Source organism: Megalops cyprinoides, chromosome 16, assembly GCF_013368585.1.
Source record: "Megalops cyprinoides isolate fMegCyp1 chromosome 16, fMegCyp1.pri, whole genome shotgun sequence".
Classification (NCBI taxonomy): Eukaryota; Metazoa; Chordata; class Actinopteri; order Elopiformes; family Megalopidae; genus Megalops; species Megalops cyprinoides.
The window spans coordinates 1,402,255-1,415,704 of record NC_050598.1 but is presented as its reverse complement, the minus strand read 5'-3'; the positions used below and the strand labels follow the sequence as shown (position 1 = coordinate 1,415,704).

Below are 13,450 nucleotides of genomic sequence, written 5' to 3'. Positions count from 1 at the left end.
TCCTTTCCTCCAGATATTCTCCATACTTCCCTCCTCCACTTCTCTAGCTCTTCTTTTGTAAAGATTCAAAAGAATAAACATCTGCACCGCGATTAGTAAAATTTACAAAATAATGTAAACATTAATAAAGAAAAACATTGTAGAAACACATAATAAAGAAACACATTGTAGGTCATTCTGAATAAGAGTGTCTGCTAAATGAGGACAACACAATGTAAAGTAAAACTGCTAATTGGCTGATTCACTCTGGTTATTTTGTTTTTATAATACCTGCTGGAGCAGAGTTGGGGACAGTATTGTTTCATAAGAGTGACATAGGCAAGCGTCACAGAAAAAAAGTACATTAGTATCTCCTTTTACTGGAAGAAAACAAGGCATAAATAATCAAATCAAACTATCAAATGATGAAATTAGGATCACATTTTATAGTCTGCCATTAAAATTAGGTAAATAACAGTAATAGCTGTTTCATAAGTAATTTTAGTTATGTATATAGTCAAGGGGTGGGAGTAGGAAGACAGATAGTCAGGGGAATGTTGTCAGCACAGAAACAGACTTCAGTAGCTGCAGCATGGACACTCCTGATGTCGCTGTGCTTGGCTGACAGTGTTGCCAGTCATCTGGTGGCAGAGCCCTGTCTCTGCGAATCCTCTCTCGGTACATGCTCTTATTCTTCTGCTTGTGCTCTATGTTTCTGTGTTTAAAACAGGTCTGCATGCGTGGGCGTGTCTGTGTTTTTCTCTTGCTTTGTCTGTGTGTCTCCATGTGGGGAGAGTGTGGCGACACAGGAAGGAGAGGGGGAGCCTATTCTATTCCTGGCAGTAATTGGGTCCTCAAGAATCCAGCAAAGCACAGTCACCCACGAGTGCTGTTCTGCCCCTTGCCCGCAGTCATTATCCAGCGCCAGCCATTTCCCAAATGTGGGAGGGGCCACATGGCGCCATACCTTTGCCTGACCAAATTGTCCTAAGAATGGGTACTGCTAAATTTGTTATTCTAAATCTAGACACTCTTGTGTTTCTCTGTACCTTTAGTATTCTGTTTCCCGCTCAACCCTATGCAGGGTTCTGCAAAACAATTTTGTTTTCACTTTTCATAGAAGCATTTTACTCTTCACTCAACATTGATATGAATAAACTGCACTAAATATCTGAGAAAGAAATAAGCAGAAAATGTGACCCTCAGACTGGTGTGTTTTTAGAAGGCCAAAATGAACTGCTTTGGATGTTATGGCAGGGCTTGGCATAAGATGGTTATGTAGCCAAAGACACGTGCGGCCTGTGATGTCAGTGTTGGCGAACAGGGGGACCTCATCAGGTGTTCTAATGTTGTTGATACAGAAATGGGACAGTTTATCTTTGGGTCCGATAAGCTGAACACCTTCTCAGGTTGGTGTTAATGGGCCCATTTGGGCCCATGCGCCCTGTGTCAGCTCCCTTGTGGATGAGTTTTCAAGCAGTCAGAACTGGGTAAGTTACGCAAGTCAGACGCAGAGAGGAAATCAATGCTCAGGTCACGGAGTGTGCAAAACTTTGAACCCTGAACCCTCTAAGCCAAAAACAGGATGTTTTTGTCCCCAGTCCTAGGGACTCTCATGGCGTGTTGCGTAAAAGACGCTGTATCGCAGCACTTTACAAGTGGACGTTGCCGCCTTGTTAGGCTCTGTGCCTGATGGATTATGTATATATTGATCTGTGCATCTGAGAGGGTGACCTACCTCAGCCACCACCAACATACGCACCCACCTGGGTGACGCATGGCAGCGCTGACCACACTCCAGTGACAGAGAGGGACAGATTTCTTTAGCCTGATGGTCTCAGGGATAAATGATAGACAGATTAAGAGAGCTTGATTTGGAATTAGGGCCAGAGCACCAGGGAACCCTCTACTCTTTTTGATGTCTACAGTGAATCAGGGCCTTGGTTTAATGTCTCATCCCACAGATGGCATATTGGGGAGCAAAGTGTCCCTGTCACTGGACTGGGGCATTGGATTGGAAACATTGGCCCATACTGGCGTTTCCTCCACCAATGAGGACTGTGACTTCAGTTTGCTGCTTCTTTTTTCTTATTCCTATTTCTATAATTGCAGAAAATGATTTTGGTTTGGAATTGCCCTAAAAGCCACTTTTTGTAAATTTATCTTCTGTGAACTTGACAGTCTGTAAAGTCCTAGATCAAATTGACATTTCTGTACCTTTCAAGATTGACATATTACCATTACCTGGAAAGACCAGATTTAACACCCTGGAAGAGTTACTGGCTAAAATTGGTTGGCACTAATTCCAAGGCACTCTTCATTCTCTTGTCCAAACTTGAACCCTGTGATTCTGCTGGAGTAACTCTCCTGTGTGATGCTGGGTTTTTCTCCATCAGGCACACAAACTTCTCTGTCTTACCACCTGTCCAAATGGCTGTCTTTTTTCCAAAAAGTCAAACTTTGAATGCCTTGTGTCAGCCCCCAGTAAACATGTCATTGGTCCCGCTGTGTGTCCCTCACAGTTCTGATTTCTGGCAGGGTTTCAGGACTCTGTATAGAGCCTACTAACTGGAGAACAGCTCCTGTCTTCTTTCAACTGCCTGTTGAGTGCTAAGTTTGTGGCCAGCTGGATGCAATGTGTGCTGTCCACCTTAAGCCCACCTCAGTTGCTAGAGAGTGGAAATTTTCCACTCTACACTTCACCTCTTCTCTCCTTCTGGTCTTTCAGCATGTAGGCGATGGTTTCTGCTGGCCACTGCTTCTGTTGCTATTTTTTCAGATGGTTCCCCCCGCCCCCCAGTTATAACATCATTTAAACTCCATCCCTGCTACCTCTCCAGTGCTGTGGCCTTCTGAGGGTAACCCTAACTGAAACCCAGGCATCTCTGCTCCCTCCAAACTAACTGTAATACAAACCCTAACCAAGCTGTTCTTTAAACAGTCCAACTATAACCCAAACCCGAAAAGAGTGCTGTCCTTAAAAGAGTCTCACAATAACCAGTTTTAGGGAGTAACTAGTTACATGTAACAGCATTATGTAATTAAATTACAAAATAAATGTAATTGTAATCCGTTACAGTTACTGAGAAAAACTATGTAATTAAATTACAGTTTCTAATCAAAATGTTGGTGATTATAAAGGGGTTACATCCGAATATATTCTTTTCGGTAAAAAGCTTATAATTATGTAGAATATAACATTCATTCTGTTGCTTTGCATCTTTTCGCAGTGCAGAAATGCCTTCTTTTAGGTGTGTTTTAACCAAACTTCGCTTCGCTTTCCTTGCGCAAGTTTTGATATTATTGGTGGGGGAATGAACAAGTGAATTTCGCACCATGTCACAGCAAGCATTTTTCATTATACCAACGCTGCAGGCAAGTTAGAAAAGGAAAAGTAGAAAGGGGGCATGGCTTCTAGCCTTACTTGAAGGTGATCCTAAAACATTTTCACTTGACTTGAATTTTTTTTTTTTACTCACGCAAACGCTCATTTTACCCATTTCACATCGCTCGCAGTTTCACCGCGATTAACTGCGCCCATTTGCCTCCTGCCATTGACTTTTCATGCATTCGCATCACTCGTAAATTTTGCACCGCATTCGGTTAAAACATACCTTTTGGCATATTTCCGGACAATGCAGGTCAGCAAAGCCATTGGGACAAATTTGAGTGCAGTGCAACACCATTGAGGGTAGGATGGCTTACAAGGAGCTGTCTCATAGTCTCCATTCATTTGGCAGTATGCGCTAAAATTTTGAGCGTTGTTTTTGATTTGTTCTCTTGTTTGAATTTGCACCGCCTTTCGTCTGCCAATCAAATCAATGTGCATTGCTCCAAGGCAGCCTTTCTCAAACTTCTTTGTCCTGGGGCCCAGTCATGTCAGACTTTGGGGTTACAAGGCCCCATACTGCCAGCCCCTTTGCAGTAAGGATAGATAGATATATAGATATTATTATTATGTCTATTGTTATAATTATTAGAGGCCTATGTGCCCATAGAACATTATCAACAACAATTATATCAAGAAACCCACAACAGAAGTGCTTTGGCAAAGTGCTTTGAACATAAACCACTGCCAGAACTAACAATGCCTCAATAACCTATAAACTTTTTTTTTTTTTTTTAAATAAACGTTCCCAGCACATATCGGGGGGGGGGGGACTACATGAAGAACACAGGAAGGAGAGGGGGAAGTCAAAAAACCTGGACCCATGATGGGCTTAAAACGTGCTGGCTGGATATGGACCTACTGTACAATATGATGACTGATTTTACAGTCCCAACACAAACATATGATTAATGACGCCATTCTAATGCAATGGGTGCGCCTGCTTTCTTGCAACTAACTGATCGAAATGAGGAAGACATGATGACAAGGCCACTCAAAGCGTGTTTTCAGTCGTGTTGTTGTGCTTAGAGGCTCTTTGCAACATAAGAAATCCTTGTGGAACCGGACTTCGTAAGCATATCTGATGCACACCAGAGGCATGCTGCATTGGAAATATCACTGCTCTCATCTAATTGAATAGCAAACCAGTTTGATATTTTTGATCTCTCCAAGGTTCGCGTTTCAATGTCGGCTGCGATGTCTGCAATTCTACGGCAGACTGTGTCATTTGACAGAGGGATTTCCCACACCTTTGCTGCAGCAGCCGGACCCAACACTTCAGAGCAAGCACTGACTAGCGAGGGCATAACAGGTTTTTCCCCCATTGTGAATGGAGCCTGGCATTTTGAAATGTGGTGTGAAATTATATATGATGCTTTTGCAAGCTTCTTGTTTTCCGTCAAATAGTTTTTAAGTAGGCTACTTTAGTTTGATTAGCCAGTTCACCCCGTTTCCTTTTAAAGAAAACCTCCGATTTGTCTTTGAAATGTGCATGTTTTGTCTCTAAATGCCGGTGTAATTGCGATGGTTTCATAGCCTCGTTGCTTAGCATGGTTTGACACAGACTGGCTTTGAGGGGAAGCTATCGTTGGAAATGGAACCAAATTTATGAGTCGTAATTACGAGTAAATGGGCGATGTTTTGCCTCTGGTTCTTCGTTTAAATTAACATTGTTAGATACTAGTTGTTACACAAAACAAGAATCTAGACTTGCTTGCTTGCTTGCTCGGGGTGTTGTTGTAAGCCTGCAGGAGGGCAGGTAATTTCTCCGGCCACCGGGGGTGCTCTTCTTCCCTTAAGGACCCTAGGAGAGACAGCAGAGTCTGATTAAAGTGCTTGCAAGCCCCATTACCCTGTGGATGATACGGGGTGGTCCGTATCTTTGTGCATCCACACAGGGCGACAGAAAGGCGACAGAAAGATGCGAGTAGGGAGGATTCAAATGTGGTGCCACGGTCAGAGAGGAGCCGCTCAGGGCAGCCCCAGTGCTGGACCACCGTGCCCCACAATGTCTTCATGGTGGTATCAGATTCTTGACAGCCTAAGCCCTTGACGGGAACAGCCCACTCGTCCCTTGAGAACAAGTCCGTAAACACCAATACATACGGGTGGGTGTCACCAGGGCGACCTAAGGACAGGTGGTCCATTGCCACCACTTGAAGCGAATAGGAGGTGGAGAGGGGGACGAGGGGGACGAGGGGGGCCCTAATCTCAGGTCCTGCTTTCACCACGATGCACCGAGGACACTCCTGACTCCACCTGCGCAGATCCTTGCTTAGCCAAGGCTAAAAGAAGTGCCGCAGAGGAACCAACTCCACCTTAGCGGCACACTGATGCCCCAGCAACTGGTGGTAATGCTCCCATACCTGCTTCATTTGGGCTGGGGGGACAAGAACCTGCCAGGTCCAACACCCCTCCACCAGGTCCCAGGCACGCCGCTGCAGGAACCCCCCCCCCCCCAACCTGGAGCCTCTCCCACTCCCTCCAACTCCTACATTCTTCATGCAGCATGCTCTTGTGCTCCCCCCCCCCCCCCCGGCTCCTTCCCCCCTGTGAAGACAATACCGCAAGCTCCCCACAGATAGTCCTTAAACTTCTCAGTCATGGCCCACTTCAGGGCCAACAACTCCAGCTTGAAGAAGCTGTAATTCTAGTTGTTACGTTCAGGCTCCGGCTGGCATAAGCGATCACCCTCTCCTTACCTCCCTGTACCTGCGACAAAACAGCACCTAATCCATCAAGGCTTGCATCAGTGTACAGATGGAACGGCAGCGAATAATCTGTGTAAGCCAGGATGGGCGCAGACAGAAGAGCCTCCTTCAGATGCTCAAATGAGCACTGACACTCCTCCGTCCAAGCCACAGGAGTATTGCTCTTCCCCGAAGCTGCAGTCCTGCTCAACAGCCGGTACAGAGGGCCTGCAAGCTTAGCAAAGGCTGGAATAAACTGCTTATAGTAGCCCACGAACCCCAGGAACGCCTGGACCTGCTGCATTGTTTAAGGCTGAGGCCAGTCCCTGACCGCCGATGTCTTCTCCGGGTCGGTGGCCACGCCCTCTCGGCCCACACTGTGCCCCAGGTACCGAACCTCCCGCTGCAAGAGGGGACACTTCTGGGGTCGTAGCTTCAGCCCATGCTGCTTAAGATGCCGGAATACCTGCTCGAGATGGAACAAATGGGTGTCAAAGTCAGGAGAGTACACCACAATATCGTCCAGATATATCAGCAAGGACTCATTTACATAGTCCCCCAAACAATGCTGCATCGACCTCTGAAAGGTTGCTGGGGCATTACAGAGTCCAAACGGCATCCGCTGGAACTCGAAGAGGCAGAGGGGTGTGGCAAAGGTGGTCTTCTCCTGGTCCTGGGGATGCACGGCCACCTGCTAATACCCACTCGCCAGATTGAGAGTGGAGTACCACGGCGCCCTCTTCAGGCTGGTGAGGGACTCCTCAATACAGGGCAGGGGGTAGGCATCCTTATGTGTAACTGCATTAAGGCGGTGATAATCCACACAGAATCACCAAGACCCGTACTTCTTCACCACAGGGACTGGAACTCTCAGTGATCATGCCCTGTTCTAGCATTCCCTTGAGCAGGGCCTGCAGTTTGGGGTACAAACTGGGTGGGAGAGGGTGATACCGCTCGCGGCTTGGGGGAACGTCACCAGTAGGTATATGGTGTAGCACCGCATCCGTCCTCCCAAAATCCTCTTCGTGGGCGGTGAACACCCCTGCCCACCTCTGCAGCAAGCCCTGGAGCCGATGCTCTTGGTTGGCGGTTAGACCCTCCACATGGGGAAGGTCAAGGGGGTGCCCAGCCCCCGCCAGCACCTCCACAGTCCCAACATTCACCTCCACCTCCCTGGGGCAGGGGGTCTGCAGCACCAACTCGCTCCTTTCCTGCACCTGTTCAGGGTCAACAAGAGACATGGTCACCAAACAGTGCCGTTGCAGCAGGGTAATAGCATAGGGGTGAACATTGATGATGTGCAAAGGAACCCACCCTCCCTTCACCTTCACCAGGGCATGGGTCACCTTCCATTCACCCCCATTGTCCACCCCTTCCACCAAGTCACGTCACGACCTGGGTCCACCGAAGGACCTTGGAACAACTAGGGACTTCAGGGTCTTCATCCTTCCCCAACCAAACACGCAACACCGGAGCTGGGGCCTCCTGGTGCGCCCGGATCTGTCGGCTCACCGCAAAGGCCTTCTCCCAGGCACACCGCGCCGCCCCCACTTGCCGAACCTGAAAGGTATGCACGCTTGGTTGCGACCCCTGAAACACCTCCTCCAAGCACTGTCCAATCACATTCATCCCGAGGACCCCATAGTCAGGACCCAGGCAGTCATCCTGGACAATGACTACCCCCTTCCACCGCACCTGGACCCTGCCCACCACAAAGTCCATTACAGCATAGCCCACAAACAGAATCTGTAGGCCATTAGCTGCCTTCAAGGTGAGCCAGTCCATGGCGGCCGCGTCTCGCACCTGTTCACCCTGAAAATGACGTTGGAAAAAAGCCAGACCGAACAGCGTTACTTGTGACCCCGTATCTAGGATGCACGGTACACTCACCCCACTAACCTCTACCTCAATCTGTGGGCAGGCCCCCAACCAAGCCGTCCTCTCCATCTTCCTGGGGGCCTTGCTGTCTGCCCCAGCCGCATACCCTACCGCCGCTGGGGGTTCCCATTTAACAGGATTGCTGGACGTCTTCCGGGGCACTGCCGTTGGACATGTCCAGCCTCTCCACAGTTGAAGCAGATCGCCTGCCCCTGGGAGTCCCACTGGAACGACACAGTGCAGCCTCTAACAATCTGCCGATGTTCCCGGGGGCGCTCCAGCTGCTCACCAGGGGGCATGGCTTGGGGTTTGCTGTGCGCCTGCTGTCTAATCTCTTCTATCAGGGTCAATCAACCTGCCGAGCAGCAGCTTCTCCGTGGTGGGCCTGCGTTCAGCAATCTCCCTTTTTCCCTGGCTCTGTGCTCCAGTGACGCTCCGCCCTGCTGAGGTCGGCAGTGTAGCATAGTGCAGGACTCGTAACCGAAAGGTTGCCGGTTCAATCCCCGCTGGGGCACTGCTGCTGTACCCTTGGGCAAGGTACTTAACCTACAATTGCCTCAGTAAATATCCAGCTGTATAAATGGATAACATTGTAAAGTACTGTAACCTATGTAAGTCGCTTTGGATAAAAGCGTCTGCTAAATGAATAAATGTAAATGTAAATGTCCCACACAAACACGCAAACTGAAACCGAACAAAAGAAGAAAATCCCGAAAACAAATACAACAACGAAAAGGAAAAAAACAAAAAAAAAAGCAACTTATTAACCGCTAAGACAGAGCGCTTCCCCACGCAGTCCTGCTGTTTTCTCCGGGTGGCTGTTTCTCTTTCCACCCCAACTTGCTGCCTTTTAAGAGCAGCAAAGCTACCCTACACGCCCCGCTCACAGGTGCCCAGCATTACTTGCTCATTATTCTATCATTGAATAAACGCTGTGCCACACCCACATGCAACTCCCCGGGCTGCCCAAACCACTGCCCGACATTAGTGAATAGTGATGTAGGTAGCCTATGTGAGATCTAATAACACTCACTAACTTAATTCAGCATTGTGTTTTCATTAAATATTAACTTGGAGAGGTCATTAGGTTGAGAAATTTCTACAGGGCACAAACAGACTACATTAATGGTCCTAACTATGCATACTGTGCTTTTTGTAGGGCACACAACGGTAGTTGTTGCCAGTTTGCCCTGTTTGTTTGTGATCTACATACTTGTGATTTTTGGTGGTTGTGCTTTAAAATCAAAACATTCCAATCTTAATTCAATATATATTGAAGAACATTTATTAAAAGTTTGGCAGTAATCAGTGTTGAGTACTTTTGTGAGGTTTACACTGCATGGTTTCAATTTATGTTTTTAGGACTTTTCAGCTTTATTGCCCAGTTGAAAAACATTTGTTAGAAAAGTAATCAAAAAGTAATCAAATGTAATAAGTTACATTACATTGATGAACAATGTAATAGTTACATTACATTTTTAACAGGGTAACTAGTAATCTGTAACCTATTACATTTCAAAAATGTAATGTATTTTCAACACATTTCCAGATGATTAGGGCATTGTTGTGAATAATGAATTCAATGCAAATGACTAAAATAATATAGAGGAGATCCAAGCTGACACCGGATGGGCTAGCTTTGTACCTATCAGGTCTATCATATCCTGTGCTAATGTTAACGCATTGTGTCCCTAATGTCATATCCTCACACATAACGTACATAACGTACAGTCTCGCACGTGAAATAGACTAGCATCTAAAAGAAGGCAGGAAAATACGTAATTTTGAGGTTTAGATGGCAAGTAATAGTTTTAGTGAACTTAAATTTGGTCTACTGGTCTACTGCTGTTAGCTACCGTTTGTAACTGACTAACTGAAGTTAGCTAGTTAGCAGCAACATGGATAAGTATTTAATAAGGAAAGTGACAGATACCACAACAGAGGGAGAGGCTTCTATTGCATGCTGTTCGGACAAAGCTACAACTTCAGAGGAAGCAGGGAAGCGAAAACGAAAAAGAAAATACAGTGAGGATTACATTAAATATGGATTTACAGTTACGACTGACAAAGCAGGAGAGGAGGTACCACTGTGCTTCATATGCTCAACGCTGCTTTCAAATGAAGCCATGAAGCCGTCGAAACTATTGCGGCATATGGAGAGACATCACAGTTTCTTGAAGGCTAAGCCTATTGAGTATATGCAACAGGTGTTGCATGATTTCAAAGGACAACAGACGCTCATGAGAAAGAGTGCAAAAGTGAGTGAAAATGCACTCAAGCATCATATGTGGTAGCACTCAGAGTTGCCCAATACAAAAAGCCCCATACAATTTCAGAGCAGCTAATTTTGCCAGCAGCTATGGACATGTGTAAAACCATGATAGATGAAGAATGTGCAAACAAATTAAAAACCATTCCTTTTTCAGATAGCACAAACGGAAGACAAATTGAGGAAATGGCCAATGATGTGAAAGAGCAGCTCGTAGAGAGACTTCAATCGGTTCAAGAATTTTCAATTCAAATCAACGAGACGACTGATATAGCGAATGACGCACAACTGTTGGCATTTGTGCGATACGAAGATAGTGGTGCTATGTGCGAGGAATTTCTTTTTTGCAAACCATTGCCGGGGCAATCTACAGGTGTGGAGATCTTTAAAGCCCTTGATGACTTTTTCAAAGATCACGATATTTCGTGGCAGAAGTGTGTGGCTTTATGTAGCGATGGGGCAAGAGCTATGAGTGGCAGCCAGACTGGATTGTTTGCGCACATGAGGAAAGTAGCACCAGGGTCTCTGGCTTCCAAAGATCTCAGTGTTGAGTTCAGCGATGTGTTTGATGCCGTTGTTAAGACTCTAAACCTGATAAAACGAAAGGCATTAAATACACGCCTGTTTGCATCCCTATGTCAAGGCTTAGGAAGTGAACACACCTCTCTTCTTTACCACTCAGAGGTGAGATGGCTATCGCGTGGCATAGTACTTACCCGTGTGTTTGAACTACGTGATGCTATCTATGATTTCTTGTGCAGAAAGTACTGCACTGAGCTGGCTTCCAAGTTTAACGACAGCCACTGGTTAACTAAGTTGGCATATCTCACCGATGTTTTTGCAGAGCTTAACAAGTTGAACAGCTCTATGCAAGGGAGAGATTCAAACATCTTGCAGCTCTATGAAAAGCTGGAGGCATTTGTTAAAAAATGTCAAGGTGGATAGAACGAGTGGAGAGTGGTAACTTGGAATATTCTTCCCTTCATTTGAAGAATATTCTGATTGCACTGACATTAAAGACATTGTCTGTGAGCGTTTGAGGAAGCTTGTGCTTCAATTCCAAAAGTACTTCACTGACTCTGATGAGTGGCATCATGACAGCAAATGGATCCTGCTCCCGTTCAGTGAGGATGCAGCAGCAGGGTCAAGGTTAACTACTGCTGAAGAGGATCAGCTCACTGAGATGTCCACAGAGTCTGTCAGGAAGCATATGTATGATACACAACCCCATGTGAAGTTCTGGATAAGTTGCCAGACAGAATTTCCAGAGCTTGCAGGAAAAGCAGTGAGGTGTCTTTTACCCTTTCCAACTACATATCTCTGTGACAGCGGTTTTTCCACACTGACATACCTAAAGAATAAGTGCAGGGCAAGGCTGGAACCAGAGAATGATATGAGGCTGTTGCTTTCTACCAGTATATTGTCACGGATAGACAGACTGTGTGGAATTCACCACACCCAGAAATCACACTAAAAGGTAAAGAACACCCCCTCCACACACGTTCACACACAACAGTGGGCCGCCGAGTACCTCTTAGTCAGAATGGTGGTCCCTGGGACAGAACCAGTTGAAAACCACTGTTCTACAGCAAGCGCTTGTCTAACAGCCATGGAGACCCTGCATGACTGAGCTCAGTGCGTCTCCTTCCCTTTCGTGTGTTATCCATTAACAGCCTGCTCCCCTTCTATCTCCTGCTCACAGGGGATGTCTCCTTCAGCACCTTGTCGCCCTGTTTGCTTTGCACAGTCGGCTGCTGATGGGGCCATCTGCTGCATAAAATCTGCATAAAGTCTAATCAAAAGTGCCACTGATGAGTTCAGTCAGGTCGGTAGAGCAAGGAAAGATGGAAACCGTGTGGAGCAGGGGGCCCCCAGCAGCAGGATTGAGAATCAGTGGATTACAGCATGCTGAGCAGTACCTGACCCTGCATAGATTAAAGCATGGTGAATAGTACCTGACCCTGTATAGATTAAAGCATACAGTACCTGACCCTGTATAGATTAAAGCATGCTGAACAGTACCTGATATTACAGATTAAAACATACTGAGCAGTACCTGACATTATAGGTTAAAGCATGCTGATCAGCACCTGACCCTGTATGGATTTTACAGCCTGAGAACTTTTTTGTGAGGCTGAGCCTTCAAATGACATAGGCTTAGTGCTGTCAGTTGAGCTCCTTCCCACATCTGAAATGATATTTTGATAACTAATATGCATTTTAGCATATAGAAGTCATTTGATAAATAATGTGGGCTTGTTCAGGAGTGAGGGCCACCTGGAGCTCAGCTGATTCTTTGGGAGGATGGATGTGCCCTCAGGACACCTGTGAACATTAAAATCAGTCACCCCTTTGATGCAGTAATCCATGTGAGAGGAGCCCTTCCATTGGCCTTCGTAGGGACCGATCTCATACTCACATCTACAGTACGTATGAACGGCCAAGGGTTGATTGGCAGCTTTGAGGATTCAAGGGAGTCAAAAGCAGTGAACAGGTGGTATTACCATCATTCTTTTAAGAACTCTTTGCGGTTTTGTTTTAGAGTGTAAAATGGGAGTAACTTTCTGCTGAAGCAGACATGAGGGTCAGCAAGGAGCACCGAGGGCAATGTGGATGGGGTTCATAGGAAACCATTGTGATTTTAAATTCACCTTTTAAGTCACTTTGCTCCACAAAAATGCACTTGCACATTGCAGTACCACTACTTCCCACTAGATGGAAGAAGATCCCAATAGGCCAGCATTTATCAAACCTCTCCTGGCGGCCCACTGTCCTGCGTATCTTCTATCTATCCTTGCTGCTTGATTAAATCAGGTGTGCTCAGCTAATCAAAAGTGCCACTGATGAGTTCAGTCAGGCAGGTAGAGCAAGGATAGACAGAAGATATGCAGGACAGTGGGCCGCCAGGAGTAGGATTGAGAAACAATGCCATAGGCCTCTTCATTCCCTCATTGTTGCAGCTGCCCAGAAATATCTGCTGACCATCTGCTGTTTCCGGGCTCTGAGGATAAATAGGACATTATAAACTTACTATTGATGACTAGACAATATCACTCTGTGTAACTTCATCATCAGCAGCCTCATGGCCTTGATGAGCAATAACAAAAAGATCATTTGACTGCAGAAATGCAAGAGTGCAATCAGTATTTTTGGACAAAGAAATTAAACGAAAGAAATTATGTCAAATATTAATGTAGCCTACACTGTACGGAGAAACAGCATGCATTTCACAAGTGCATATTAACA

The 13,450-nt window shown here is 46.1% G+C and overlaps 1 protein-coding gene across 1 annotated transcript in view; it reads left to right on the top strand.

The window, feature by feature from the left end:
* Positions 1 to 13,450, top strand: part of LOC118791451 (pyruvate carboxylase, mitochondrial-like) — a 150,666-nt gene that overhangs the window by 2,981 nt on the left and 134,235 nt on the right. The gene's annotated exons all lie outside the window — the stretch shown is intronic.